Source organism: Bos grunniens, chromosome 4 (genome assembly GCF_055505025.1).
Source record: "Bos grunniens cultivar Pamir isolate PY7600 chromosome 4, Bosgru_T2T1.0, whole genome shotgun sequence".
In the NCBI taxonomy this organism is placed as follows: domain Eukaryota; kingdom Metazoa; phylum Chordata; class Mammalia; order Artiodactyla; family Bovidae; genus Bos; species Bos grunniens.
In genome coordinates, this window is record NC_141168.1 from 20,173,308 (window position 1) to 20,189,136 (window position 15,829).

A 15,829-nucleotide genomic window follows, 5' to 3' on the forward strand; every position below is an offset into this window, starting at 1 on the left:
ATGCAAGGCAGTGTTCCATGCTGTAAGCCAGTGATTTTCAAATCCAACTGTCCATAAAAATTATTTGGGCAAGCTTTAAACAAATCAGATTCCAGAGACTCTCCTTAAAACTTCTAAATTGGGGAGACGAGAGGGAGGTTCAAAAGGAAGGGGATGTATGTATGCCTATGGCTGATTCGTGTTGGTATATGGCAGAAACCAACACAATATTGTAAAGCAATTATTCTCCACTTAAAAATAAATAAAACTTTTTAAGAATTCCAAATCAGAATCTCTGAACTAGCGCCCTGGACTTTAAGTTTTTAAAGGGCACCTCAGGTGATTCTGATACAGCCAGTTTTGAAACTGCTGCTAAGGACATACAGAATTAATAAGACATAGTCCCTGCCCTCCTGTACTTGACAGTACAATTTCTGAGAAAATGTATAAGTGTAGATAAAATGAGAAAGTATCAAGCATTACATAACAGTACAGCAAAGCAAGGGATATCACAAACGCAGTAGATAATAATGTTCACTTTTCTTTGTCCTTTGACCAACCCCTGAGAAATAAAAGTTATGATACCAAGACTGTCTGGGACCAAAAAAGAAAAAAAAATCTCTCCAGTTTACTAAATTATTTCAGGTTCAAATCAAAATTTATATGGCTGTAAAAGGCAAATACTGTGTAAGGAAAAAATTCAAGTAAATAAAAAGATTTATCTGTAGCCAAAATGATTTCTCCTGTATTCATAAACATGTAAATCATTCCCCAAACTAACCATTAGCACAGAGCTAATGATTAAGCAACATTTATAATAATAATGAAAGCACATTAGAAGAATGTGTTGACATCTTTCAAATTTTGACAGCTCCTAAAAAATAATTTTTATTTTAGCTTGTCTAATTAAATGGACTACAGTTGCTTGGCACTGACCTAAAAATCTGACTAAAAATTATAAGCTCATAATTGTATGAAAATAAAAGAGAAGAAGAAATAGAAGAGCATAAAAATTATAACACATTAACCAAGTTCTTGATAAATAACATAGGTTTCACATTCAAAACCCTAGTTCTGGTCACTGGTCTTGGCTCTTTGCCCTGAACCTGCTCAGGTAACCTCCAGGTGTGAGGCAGACCCTGGTTACCAAACAGCAGTTCCCTGAAGTCATCTGCCAACAAGCCTTGACTTTGGAGTTCTGGCTGCCCTAGAATTCCCAGGAGCCCTGTTAGAACACCCTACCTCATTACCTTGAACCCTTTAAAGGTAACTACTTCTCTGGGCTATGATATGTTGATGCTTACCCTCCTTCTGGCCCACAACCCTTGTTCATCTTTAATCAACATGAATTTCACAATGTGGACAATATTTCTAACAAGAATTTCACTTGCGCTTGAAATGTCCTACCTAGTGGCATCTTATTCCCCCAGATAGATTGTTCTGAGATATTAATAAACCAATCATCAACTATTTTTGCTCCCTTAGCTCATCATTAGTTAACTTCAAAAATACAAAAGAATTTGAAGTTACCTATTCTCTGAAAATTTAAAATAAATAAAATACCATATTTATGCACAAGAAACCATGAAAAGAATATAGAGCAAGGGTAAAAGTTGCGTGTGTCCTCCAAATATAGGATAATTTTTTAAAAGAAGCTGTCTCTAAACTTCCTGCATATAAACATTGTATCTTGAGTTTTTGAGAATCACATCCTAGCCCTAATTCTGCTCTCAAACTAAATAGAAGACCTTACCTAAACTGCTTTGCCTCTCAGAGACCCCGTTTGTTAAAAGAGAGATTGAATTAAATCAATGTTCCTGAGTAGAGAGGGATATGAGAACCATCATAAAGAATTTCTAAACTCATATCATCCATCTTATTGTCTAGAGAATTCAGACATCACCTGCCTTATATCTCCACATGAGAGCACAGCAGAATATGGGAGACCTGGGCAAATTTCATTTGAAACAGCATCCCCATGTAATTCTATTATTGCTCCCTGCCTTCAATTGCCACTGACCTGATGGTCTTCAAGGACTTCTCTATTTCCCACATTCTCTGTTTCCAGAAAAAACAGCACTAGGACTTCCCTGGTGGTCCAGTGGTTAAGAATCCACCTGCCAATGCAAGGGCCAGGAGTTTGATCCCTGATCCGGGAAGATTCCACATGCTACGGGCAACCAAACCCCTGTGCCACAACTGCCAAGCCCATGTACCCTAGAATCTGCGTTCTGCAATAAGAGATGCCACAAAAATGAGAAGTCCATGCAGTGCAACTAGAAAGCAGCCTCAGCGCCCCAAATCAGAGAAATCCTGTGCACAGCAACAAAGACCCAGAGCAGCCAAAAATAAAAAATTAAGTATTTTTTTAAAAAAGAAATACACTTCTTAAAAAAAATACCATACTGGAAAACCTTGATCTGTACCCTTGATATATAAGAAGGCTTTAAGTAGGCAGAGGCAGTTATTCTCGAGCCTTTGCGCACATAAAACTTTGATTTAGAGAGCATTTATTCAGTACCTAGTTTGTCCCGAAGCAGTCCGACGGAGTCAGTGGTAAGCAGATAAACACAACTGCACATGACTCAAAGCCAAAGTCCCTGATCCGATGAAGCTCGTCTTCGCTAGCCCTGTCCCAGAGATTTCAATTCAGTAGAGCTTAGATGTAGACCAAAAAGCTGCATTTGAAGATGAAGCCCAGGCAACCCTTATACAGATGATCCAAGGACCACATTGAGAAACATTAGATTAAGAAATCAGATTGCCAGATCGCTGGAACTCAAAGCTTTTATAAAGTTGGTGGACTCTTTTTAAGAACTATTCTGATTCCATGTGCAATAACTTAACTATACCCAGAGTGACTATGGAGCACATGAGTATATCCCACTGAGCACAAGTATATCCCACTGAGTTCATTAAAAGTGTCCTCATTTCAACCTCCCCTCAGTTAAGTCCCCACAAGGCCCACTTCAGCACTGCCTGACACCAAAAGAAGACAAAGCAGGATGAAGAGACAGTCATCCCAACTGCACTTAAATATCTTACTTTTACCAACCTTGCAAACACAAATGGCCATAACACATTGCTGGGGCTCTCCCCAGAGACGTGGGAGAGACCCCATCAAGTGAAAGGTCCTGAAACTTAGGCTCCATCAGCCTTACTGTAAGCCTCCTTCTGCTTGGGGTTGGGAGGGGTGGCCAATCTTGTAAAGACAGAAGCAGACACAAACACGTGTGAACGAGATCATGTGGGATCTGAACTTGATGCTAGCTCCATTGTAGGAGTTTAACAAATATTTTTGATGGATTATCATCAAAACCTGTTTGATGTTCCCCAACAGTAGTGACTCTTTAGGAAGGAAGAGATAAGGATTGTTTCAGATTGCTCTTTGGAAGTGGGATGTATATGTATTCGTCTGAAAACTCATATCCAATATTTCAATTGTTTTTTTTTTTAATACAAACTACAGAAGATTAGATTGGCAAAATCTTGACTTGGAGGATATACAGACTATATAGAGTGAGACAGCATTATAGCAGTTGTGTAGTTTAAAAAGGTTAATTCCTTTAAGGTTCAAGAGGTGGGAACTGAGGTGTCTCAGTTGATGGAGGACAGGTAGGATCGGAGAAGAGCTTGATTTAGTCTCTGTCCCAGTTCCTGCCTTTGCCTTCCCCAGATCCCTCTGAAGGCAGATGAGTGGTCAATCCAGAGAGGAGACTGGACGTTCACAGGACCCAGGCTCCCCTTGGGGATAGGAAGACTGAAGTCAAGAGTCTAAGAGATTTCCATGCTATGCTAAAGAGGTTAGATTGATCCTAGAGCCCGTGGGGCTGATAGTGATGAACTTGGAGTTTGGCAAGATAGCTCCAGTTATGGTAAGGAGGTTGGACTGGGGCAAGAAAGCCAAGTTGAGCCTAAAGAAGGGTCAGGAGTCTGTGGTACTGGTCCAGGCAAGAGGTGGTGAAGGACGAACAAGGGCAGTGGCAATGATGATGAAGATCACAGGACCTGGAGCTGCAAGGAGGGAGGGCAGTGCCAATACCATTTCCCTCTGGCCCCAGCTCTGGCCCCTCCACTCAGTCAATATTCTCCTACCACCTTCCAGAGATAATCACTTCTCACAAGTCCTCAAGGGCCACGGTTCTATTCCAGCTTTATACCCACATCTGCCTAACAAGTTCTGTTCAGTTTAAGAGAAGAGACTGGGATCAAAGAACATGAAGGACTCTACAAGAGGGTAGGGCCAAACTTCCAATACCCAGCTACTTTTTTTCCTAAAGGATGATCAATATCATGTGCCAAACGGATTTCATCTTCCAGGACTGAATTTTTCTGTGTTGTAACGATATAAAACAACTTTAAACTAATGCCTAGCCTGTCTGGATTTCTTCCTTCCTCTCAGACTCCCCCAGGCAATTTCCCATTAAGTTATACAAGCTTCAGAACCTTCCTTCTTGTGCCTACAAGTTAGAGAACTGCCTCCTCCATCCAATTAATTTCCCAAATATACTAAGTTGCTTGTTTCAGAACCATCCCACTCCAGATCAAGGGCTAAAAAGATCCATCTAGATCACAAAGGATCAGGAGCCAGCTGGGGCATCCTCTACAGAACACAGGTTAGTGTTTAAAAAGTAAATAATGAAGATCTGTCTGCACCTGCCTTCAGTGCAAGTTTTCCACAACTGCTAGAGGGTGGGGAAGATGGACAGTATTTTCTAATTTTAAAAAAGTTGTATTTTCTATAATACATTCACAAAAAAAGAAAACCTGTGAATCTCTGTACTCTTTGTTCTGAGAAAACGTTGTATGCATGTATTTTCTATGTATATTAGATATGTATTCTAACAATGCCCTTCAAAAGAGTGAGATGTCTGTGAGATTCTAAAGTCATTTTAAGCTTGCCTTCTCATTACAGCTCATAACTAGAAGGAAAACGGTGCCACCATCTCGCGTCTGGTCACATTAAAGAAGACGTTAAGGTCCAGAGAGGTTGAGAAACTAACTCAAGATCACACAGCACTTCCTCAGGCATAGAACTCTAAAGTGGGTTTCTTTCAACAATAGCAAGCCTCGCCCTTACACAATGGAGAGATGTAGGATCAGAAATGGTTAGCAATCAGACAGACGGGGCTTAGACAATGTGGGATCCCAGACAACTTATTTAACCTCTCTGTGCCTCTTGAACTTATCTAGGTAATAGGAATAATCACAGTTGCCTACCTTATAGAACTACTGTGGGAATTACATAAAATATGCTAAGTATCAGCATATGTAGGTATGTTATAAATATAAATTACATCAAATATAATGATAATAATAATATCAAATTTTAATGGAAGCAGTCATTAATGTATAACTCCTGAATGGTCTATTTTCACTGAATTTCTGGTAAGAAATAAAAGCCCAAATAAACAATTGAAAAATCCTAAATGGTTTTTAGGGTAGTACAACAAGCCAACAATTATTTCCATAATTTGAAGGTTGGTGCTTAAATGTATGTACTTACTCTGCCTTTTCAGATAAAGCCTCTCTAGTTTCTCCTCAAATACTTCTATATGCAAGCTGCCCCAAGACTTCTCTGAGGCCGGCAGATACAAACTGTGTATAAGGATCACTACTGCAAAGTTGCTTCAACAAATACTCCATGCTTTGCTCTTCATGTAATTTTCCTGGATTTTACTGTATTAGGTTCTATGATATTCCTGTATTTGAAGCTGACTGGATATAATCACTGATCTCTACAACACAACAATGTCCTTTCCCTTTTCCTACCAGCCCTTTCAGAATATAGTAACAGAGTCTCCAAAATGTAATACATTCCTTCTTATTTTAGAATTCCTAAATTCTTATTTTAGGACAAACTTGGTTTGGTTTTCAAACTTGGATGCATGTTGGAATCACACGAAGAACTTTATAAGGTACCTATGCCTAGATCCCACCCCCATAGGGTATAAGTTACTTGGCATGGGCTAGAGCCTAAATATTGGGAATTTTTAAAGCTTTCCAAATGACTCTAAAGTGCAGTCAAGGTTGATCATCTCTGATGGAGGGATTTCATGTGGCTGCAGAGATCTGAAGCCTGGAACCGAAGCATTCCTTTCTCTGGGTGGCCTCCTAGAGCTCCCCAAAGTCGTGTTGTCCACATGTCCCTCTGTTCCCTAAAAGTATCTCCTTTATAGCATCTCTCATGATTATTTGCTTCTATGTACCTCCTTAATTCTGCACTGTGAGCTTCTGAAAGCAGTGATCATTTTTCTCTCATTCCCAACACCTCACAGAAGCTGGCACATAGGAGGTGCTCCATGAACACATGTCCCATCAAACTGAAAGAGTTTATCCCTTCTACCTCTTTGACCAAAGTAACCAGGCAAGAGCATCTCTTTCCAGAAAGCCAGACTGAGATGCTGCACATGCAGCACCTGAAGTATCCCCCAGAGGAACCCCTCCACTGAACCTGCCCCTCACCAGTAAGTCAGAGACAGGCGTGCATAGCTCCATAGCTGACAGTTTATAACTTGCAAAGTGTTCTTTCTGGAGGCTCAAGAGTGAATGTAATTAAAACCTCTGCGTATTACCTCTTCCATTGTCCCTGGTACTGGTCCCTGCCTGTTGTTCAGATAAGACAAGACTGATGAATGTGAATATGTCTGAAGTTAAAGCAGGCAGTAGATAATGAAAAAGGCTGATTGGAAAGTCCTTATCAACTGAAGAGAGTCCTAAGATATGCAGAGCAGGAGGACTGCACGTAGTCCAAAGTCAAGAAGTGAAACAGCTGTTGCTGCAAACTCCTCAGGCTTCTCGCCACTGGCACAGAACAGTCCCCTCAACTCCAGAGAGAATCATAGTCTACAGAAAGGCACACTCTGGAGTTGTACAACTCAGCAGCTTTAATGGCCTGTGATGGGAAGATTCCCAACACCTGTAATGCAAGGCCACTTTCACTGTAAATAAACTGCAAAACAAAATCACTTACGGTGATGATTGCTACTTTCATCCCATATCATCCCATATCCCATCTGACTCACTCCCACACCTCACCTCTCCATTCGGACAGTCTGGTCAATTCCTGAGAACCTCTACCTCTGAAGTCCTGTTCCAAGCTCCCGTCTCCTCTCAGCCCCGAGCTCTAACCTAGCGACATGGACATTGTTAAAACCACTGGAATTTTGGTGGATTTCTATACTGCAAATATTGATTGCTGCCTTCCTTCGTGTTGTTACCTTGCTGTGACGGAACAATGTTAGAGACTCAGCCTTCACCCCATTCCTGCCATGGCAGAGGACAGTCAGTTTTTAACGCATCTATCCATCGTCACTCCCATTGTTCAAAGGCTCCTCCCAAGTCAGTAGGGTGTAGCGATAGAGGTGACTGACCTTGGCATGGGATGGTCTGGGTTCCAATCTCAAGTTCACTACTTATAAGTACTAACACTTTTGGCAAGTAGTCATGCTTCAATATTCTCACCTATCATATGTGGCTGATAGTAATAGTATCCACCTCATAAGATTGCTATGGGGCTTAGCTACTAACCTTGTAGACAAGTACCTAACATGGATACATCAGTATCATTCACACATGTGAGTTTTGGGGTGAGACTGACTTGGTTAGAAATATATTCATAGCACAAGTGAGCATCTGGTCACCTCTCATTAGTTTTCAAGATACGTAAGTTCTTCCTTGCCTCTTTCCTTTTCCAGCCTTTAACTTACAATGTTCTAGAGACTATCTATGTTGTATTCTCCCCTTGTTGATTAAATTTACTTAACATTGAAATAATGTCTTTCTTTCTACTGTAAAAATGGTATCCTTCTGTGGATCTAGGACTATGGAAATTTTCTCTACTGTCAGATTTCTAGTTTACACTCTCCGCTTCCATTATTTTTCTCACTGGCTACTTTCTCCAGTTACAACCTACCCAAGTCTACCCCAACCACATGTTCTCATCTCCTACCACAACCAGGAAATTACTATTTCCCTTTGTAATATTTTAGGATTTCCCTGTAGCTCAAATGGTAAAGAATCTGCCTGCAATGCAGGAGACCTGGGTTCGATCCCTGGGTCAGGAAGATCCCCTGGAGGAGGGTATGACAACCCACTCTAGGAGTCTTGCCTGGAGAATCCCATGGACAGGGGAGCCTGGTGAGCTATAGTCCTTGGGGTTGCAAAGAGTCGGACATGACTGAGCGACTAACTACTGCTACTGCTTATAATATTTTATTAATGCTGCTGAAATATAGAACTGATGTAAAAAACCAATATCATACTTTAAAAAAAAGCTCTTGGAACTATACATTTAGATTTTAACAAAGGACTCCATGTAACATTCCCACATTTAAAATCACTTCTTGGGATTTGAGATATTTTCCTAAATTGGAAATAACAAGATAAAGCTTAGGTGAAATCAAATAGTGAAATAAAGAAACTGAATAGGATACTGCAAGATCAGGACAGGAAGGAGGGGACTGTAGTTTCAATTCCCTCCAAGTATGGCAACAGAAAAGTGGCAAGGACTACTGTAAGTTAAAAATGCCAATGAATGCTACCTCCAAAGGCGTCTCTGACTCAGATTCTGTGTGTCTCCTGCCTGTGTGTTCTTGGAAATTATTTCCTGCTTGGTTGTAACTTGATGTAGCTTGTTCCTTTGGGTGGAAAAGATGCAATTTTGGGAGAGCACATTATTTCTAAGAGCTTTTCAGAGCAATGAGCTACCCACAAATGACTCATCAGAAAAGCTTTCAGATCCCAGAATGGCTAAGTTTATCATCTAAAAATGCTCCCAGAGAACTTTTTTCTCTCCTTCATCTTCCTGTCATTTGAACTTTCACCCACTGGTCTTCCAGCAGTGTTTCTCAGGGACTCATGAGTCGGGCACACATCTCCCAATGAGTTCATCCCCTCAGTGAGTTCATCCCTCCTGCCATGCCTCAGCATCCCACAGCATGATGGGCGGCCACAGGGCAACGATGGCAACTCTAGGGAGAATGGCCATCTGGCCATGTGCACCAAAACAGAGAACCACACACCTTTTTCACTTAGTTTGGAAGTGTGCTTACAGTTAACAAATACTTGCCCTGGCCCAGTCTCCCCAACCTCTGCTGCTGCTACTGCTAAGTCGCTTCAGTCGTGTCCGACTCTGTGCGACCCCATGGACTGCAGCCTACCAGGCTCCCCCGTCCCTGGGATTCTCCAGGCAAGATCACTGGAGTGGGTTGCCATTTCCTTCTCCAATGCATGAAAGTGGGAAGTGAAAGTGAAGTCGCTCAGTCGTGTCTGACTCTTTGCGACCCCATGGACTGCAGCCTACCAGGCTCCTCCATCCATGGGATTTTCCAGGCAACAGTACTGGAGTGGGGTGCCATTGTCTTCTCCGCTACCACTGTTTTATAAGGAACTCTCTCATTCTGTAGTAAACTAGGAGTAACTTGGGCCCTGAATTAATCACCCACCTCTATCAACAAATGTTACCAATGTACCCCTTCATATTTCAGTTAATTGAGACTATTTAAGAAGAATGGGATTTGTTGTAGTTGTTGTTCTGTCTCTAAGTCATGTTCAGCTCTTGATGATCCCATGGACTGCAGCACTCCAGGCTTCTCTGTCCTTCACTGTCTCCTAGAGTTTGCTCAAATTCATGCCCATTGAGTCAATGCCTTGCAACCATCTCATCCTCTGACATCCCCTTCTCCGCCTGCTTTCAATCTTTCCCAGCATCAGAGTCTTTTCCAATAAATCAGCTTTTCACATCAGGTGGCCAAAGTATTGGAGCTTCAGCTTCAGCATCAGTCCTTCCAATGAATATTCAGGGTTAATTTCTTTCAGGATTAACTGGCTTGATCTCCATGCAATCCAAGTCTCTCAAGAGACTTCCAAATGAGACTTGGGTGGGTAGTAAAAAAGGTTAGTGTTTTTGAGGGGAAAGGGAGATTGGCAAGAACCAAGGTATAGAAAACTTGGAGACTGACGTCTCATGTCAAACTTGGAAATAAATAACAAAACATATAAATCTAAAATGTTGAATATTGTTTTGTGTTAAAACAGTTCTAAACAGAAATTAGGCAAAGGTTCTTTAAGTAACAAATGAATCTGGAGATCTGGATTAACAGACTGAATGCCTTGACTGGATGGTCAAAGCTATGAAGTAGGAAAGCTCTTTGAAATCATAGGACAAAATGGAATGTGAATCTGTGTAAACAGTGAATCTGTGTAATTGAGGATAAACTGTAATAGTTGCATTTGTTTCTTAGGGCCACTGTAACAAATTACCACAAAATGGATTGTGGTAACACAAATACAAATTTATTGTCTCACAGTCCCAGAGGTCAGAAAGCCAAAATGGTCTCATTGGGCTAAAATCAAGGTGTTGGTAGGGCTGGGCCGTGTTCTTTATGTTCTAGGGAAGAACTCATTTCCTTGCCCTTTCCAGCCTCTAGAGACCACTCCCACTCTTTGACCCGTAGTCCTTTCCTCCATCTTCAAGGTCAGCAATGGCCAGTTAAGGCTTTATCACATCCTATCACTCATACAGTCTTCTGCTCCCTTTTCCACATTTAAGCATCCTTTTAAGTACACTGGACCCACCCAGATAATTCAGGACAGTCTTCTTAAAGTCAGGTCATCAGCAACCTTAATTCCATCTGCTACAATTCTTTTTTTCCGTGTAAGGTAACATTTTCATAGAATCTGGGAACTGGGATGTGGACATCTTTGGAGGGCCATTACTCTGTCTACCACAAGAACTTTTTAAAAAAGCATTAAGAGCGACTTCCCTGGCAGACCAGTGGTTAAGACTTCACCTTCCAATGCAGGGAGTATGGGTTAGATCCCTGGTCAAGGAGCTAAGATTCCACAGGTCTTAGGGCCAAAAAACCAAAACATAAAACAGAAGCAATGTTGTATTAATAACAAATTGTATTAATAAAGACTTTATTGTATTAATAGACTTTAAAAATGATCCACATCAAAAAAAAAATCTAAAAAAAAAAAAAGGCATTTAGAGAATGACAGTCAGTGAGAGAAGAAAACCCAGTGGAGAGAAGGGAAACGGGAACTCACAGTGTAGCTCACAAATTAAGGTAGGAATTATGAATTGAAATGAGTTTAGGAACTAGCTCTCCAAAAGAACTGTATTAGACTACACTTTGTGTTCTAACTCGGGATCATTTGTTATGCTTCCCCATTGAAAGGGTAGGGGTGGTTGTTGCCCTTTTGTGAATCCATATTAAACGGAACAAAATTCTTTAATGGAGATTACTAATTCACTCATCAATCAAGGAAAGATTCAAGCACTGCTGTTCCATGAAGCTCTCCCTACCCTGTGGGCAGAATTAACTTCTCTTCCTTGGATCACTGTCCCTTGTGCTTTCCTTTCCAACAGTACTTATTATCTATAATGTAATTTCCTGTCTCCCTGCTGGATGATGAGGTCCTTTTGACCACAGGGGCCATGACTTAGACATCTTTGTGTTCTAAGTACCCAGCAAGATGGCTAGCATAAGGAAGGCATTCAACATGCCTTCCTTACTGAAAGAAAACCTGTGGGATGAATTGAGAATATTCTGAACTACCTCCAGGTCTTAGGGGAAGGTGACCGGATGGTATTTGGGGATTGGAAAGTAGATGATAGCTTTAAAAATAAGAATAATGCACAGTAAATCTTTAAGTCCTGAGATGCATCTGAGAGAGGGAGACAGGAAACTGAGAGGAATTAAGAAATGAAGACATTTTCCCTGATAGACTGCAGATTGAAGAAGCAAGGTCAAACTCGGATGAGAAAATTTACCTGCTGTGCCTTTATACATTCTGGACTACACTTAGCACACAAATGAATGTGGGAAAAAATACCCCAAGCACCAAAATGACAGATCCAGGAAGAGGAGTGGAATATTACATAATTTTTAAGCAGTTAGAATTTTTGGTCAATGAATGATATATGTTAGAAAAATGTCCTCCATATACAATTTATTTTCATACTACTTTAAGGAAAATGTTGACACTAACCACCTAGGAAGAAGAACAAATTTCTGAACTTCTTCCATTCCTTCTGGAAATATAAGATTGATTTTGAAGTTTCATGAATTCCATGTTATATTTGGAAGAGAAGAGAAACTAAAACTCTGATCTAGCAAGAAGAAGAAATGGAAAAGAGGGGTCAAGTTGTCACTGAACCAAGTTAGTCTTGCTCCATGCACAGCAAACCAAAATGCTGAGGTTCCGAGGGTTGAGGTAAAAAAGAGGGCTTATTCAAAAAGCAGGATAAGAAAGTATCAAAATATCTTAAAAGGTAGTTTCATTTCTAATTTTAATTATGGACCAAAGAAGTTACAGTAGAGAATTAGTAAGTCTCCATTTTTTATCTTGTACCTAATGACCAACAGTCAATTAGAAAGAGTAAGTGAACAAGGAGACCAAGAAAATCAGACTGTGTTCCATGAGCATGAGAATAGTGTGGAAGAGAACAGTACACCAAACAAGGAGGGAAAAAAACAGGTCATGAATAGTGTCCAGTAAACTCCAGTATTTTCAATGCAGGCAAAGAAAGAGGAGTTCATTAAAGTACTTGATAAGGATAAACTGAAGAGATGGGAGGAAAATTATGAGAACAATGTCTGGGAAACCATAGAGATGAGTGTTTCAAGCAACCAGTCAACAGTAGCACCAGATACTGCAAAATAAAAAACATACGGTCAATAAGGTGACCATAGGTCTAAATATTTCCCCTGAGCATAACACAAAAGAAAGAATTCACTTCTGGAAATATTAGACTTTTCCTCCATATAGTTTATTTTTTAGCATAAAACCTTAATATCCCATCTTCACTCCAAATACATAAATTCAAACACACACACACATTCCTATTGATGCCTCACTAAAAATGACAAATGTTCAAGTAGGTAAGAAGAAAAAACAGTAATGCTGTTTTCATTTTCATAAAGGTCAGTGGACCAATTGGCTTCATTGATTTGGAAAGAAAAGCAACTAAAGCATTCAGCCACAAAGCTAAAGGTTAGGGCATGGTTAACTGACAGCAACCGTGCCATTTTCAGAGCTAGACAGGCAGTTTTCCAGCTAATCAAAAGTGAATTGTCTTCATCAGGTAAATCTCATTAGATCTAAATTATCTCACAATATGACTTCCACTAAATCTGAAGACCAAAGTCTATGGATTAGAAGTACTGTGCCAAAGAAAGAAAAAGAGAATAATGGGTATGAGTAATTAATCATTATTCATAAAGCATTCACTGCATCATGAGACAGGAAAGGTAGAAATTATTAGTTGGGTTTCCACATAAGGAATAGAGCTGAAGGTAGCCACATGATGACAACAGCAACACAAAAAGAATCTTAGAGGAAAGTTTGAACTCTAAATCACAATCACATTTTCTATACACGAAAAAAATTTTGAATTGTTGATGAAATTGTATAGATGGGCATGCATCAAAACAAACCAATTAAGGATAGACTAAGTGCTCTGCTTCCCTGGTGGCTCAGTTGGTAAAGAGTCTGCCTGCGATGCAGGAGACCCAGGTTCAATCCCTGGGTTGGGAAGAGCCCTGGAGAAGAAAAAGGCAACCCACTCCTGTATACTTGCCTGGAGAATCCCATGGACAGAGGAGCCTGGCAGGCTACAGTCCATGGGGTCGCAAGAGTCAGACACGACTGACTGACTAAACATAACCTAAGTGTTCTGCTAAAGCTGCTCACACTCACCAGTCATCCTAATGTGTGCATTTCTTTCCAACTCCATGTTCAGTGATATTGTGCTGGTATTTTGAAAGCAGGCTTACAAGGAGCATTTTTTCCCAGCTTTATTCAGGTATGGTTGACAAAGAAATATTGTATATATTTAAGGTGTGCAATATGATGTTTTTGATATAGGTACACATTGTGAAGTGATTACCACAATCAAGCTAATTAAAATATCCATCACCTCCCATGGTTATGTGTGTGTGTGTGTGTGTGGTTAGAATACCTGAGATCTACTCTCTCAACAAATTTCAAGTGAACAACACAGTTGTTAACTGCAGTCACCATGCTATATGTTGGGTCTCCAGATTTAACTTATAACTAAAAATGTATACCATTTAACCATTTGAATCCTGTGTTCTACATAAACTGTCATCTAAAGTTCCCTCTGATTTATTTACTCTCCCTTTGAGAATTTTATGGGTAAATTTTATCATAATACTATTATGGGAATAGATGCTGTAGGACCACTTCGGGCTTCCCAGGTGGCTCATTCATAAGGAATCTGCCTGCCAATGCAGGAGACATGGGCTTGATCCCTGGGTCAGGAAGATCTCCTGGAGATGGCAACCCACTCCAGTATTCTTGCCTGGGAAATCTCATGGAGAGAGAAGCCTGGCAGGCTCAGTCCATGGGGTCGCAGAAGAGTCACGACTTAGCAACTAAACGACAACAAAGGACTTGAGGAACTGAGGCTTCAGAGGTGCTTAGTCACATACACACTATGGTTGCCAGGGGCTGTTCCCTTGCCAACGAGGCAGTTCATTTATCTATATCTATTGACAGTATCTGTTCACTATACTCGGGGGTTTTGCTCCCAAAATTTAGAAGTATTTTAGGGGCACATAATGCCCAGAAAAAGTTCTAATACTAATATGGAAAATGTGCTTGAATTACCCAAAATATATTATTTAACTTTGCTAATTTTCATTTCTTTACCTTCATTTGCTTCCAAATTCTTCGCTGTTGCTCATTTTCCCCACTCCCTTTTAAATTTTCTTTCCTATCATACCTTTACTCCCTGCGATTTGCTTCCTGTGCCCCAAACGATCATCTCTGTTTTAAACACTATTAAGATCATTTTAAAGTATTAAAATATTCATGGGAATAGAAACATAATCTCTTTAATACCAAGTAAGTCCTCTGACAATGGCCAGGCTTGGGGAAAACATAATTAAGAAGTCAGCTAGAGGAGTTTCCAAGGAAATTAGTTTTAAATAGATGGAAGTAATTAATCAGTAAAAACAAATACCTGATGGAAGGAGAGAGGTTTCCCTGGTGATTAGAAAAGAACAATTAAGGCTAGATTCGGAATAGTGACCGGTGTGCACACTGTGTAGTAATCTCTCCTCTCTGGCCTTTGAGGGGCTAAATGGAGCATAAAGCTATCTTCCCATGATTCAGATAAACACAGAGTAAGCACTGAATAGAGGACAGCAGGACTGGACAGCCTGCAGAGACTCAGTTATAGGAAAACTGTAGGAACTTGAACACTGTGAAGGGGTTGCTAGGTGTCTCAGAGCCACGAATAAGCCTCAAACAAACAGGAAAATACCGAGGGTTCAGCGTTAGGGCTGGATTAGATAAATTTTGGAAACAGTACAAGATTCGTGAAGTAGCTACTGACTTGTGCCAGGTGTATCTATTCATTTAAAAACTGGTTTAAGCTACATCATATTTATTTAAATAAATGTCTGTTAATATTAAACAAGATTATGGGCACAAATGCATTCATCTATGCCTCTGAGAAGCCCAACTGTTCAATCAGCCATTCAAATAATAGAGGCGATCCACTTTGGCTGGGAGCAATTTATCCAAAATGCAGCTGTACCCACTCTCTTAGTTATGCTCCTGCTGCTGCTGCTGCTGCTAAGTCACTTCAGTCATGTCCGACTCTGTGTGACCCCATAGATGGCAGCCCACCAGGCTCCCCCATTCCTGGGATTCTCCAGGCAAGAACACTGGAGTGGGTTGCCATTTCCTTCTCCAATGAATGAAAGTGAAAAGTGAAATTAAAGTCGCTCAGTCATGTCCGACTCTGGACTGCAGCCTACGAGGCTCCTCAATCCATGGGATTTTCCAGGCAAGAGTACTGGAGTGGGGTGCC

At 40.5% G+C, this 15,829-nt stretch overlaps 1 protein-coding gene and 1 non-coding gene across 4 annotated transcripts in view; one reads left to right on the forward strand and one right to left on the reverse strand.

Moving 5' to 3' along the window:
• The window catches only part of CHRM2 (cholinergic receptor muscarinic 2), a 759,729-nt gene that overhangs the window by 712,240 nt on the left and 31,660 nt on the right, over window positions 1-15,829 (reverse strand). The window lies entirely within an intron of this gene.
• On the forward strand, window positions 13,453-13,524 carry TRNAR-GCG (transfer RNA arginine (anticodon GCG)). Its single transcript has one exon. It is a non-coding gene; the product is annotated as a tRNA-Arg (tRNA).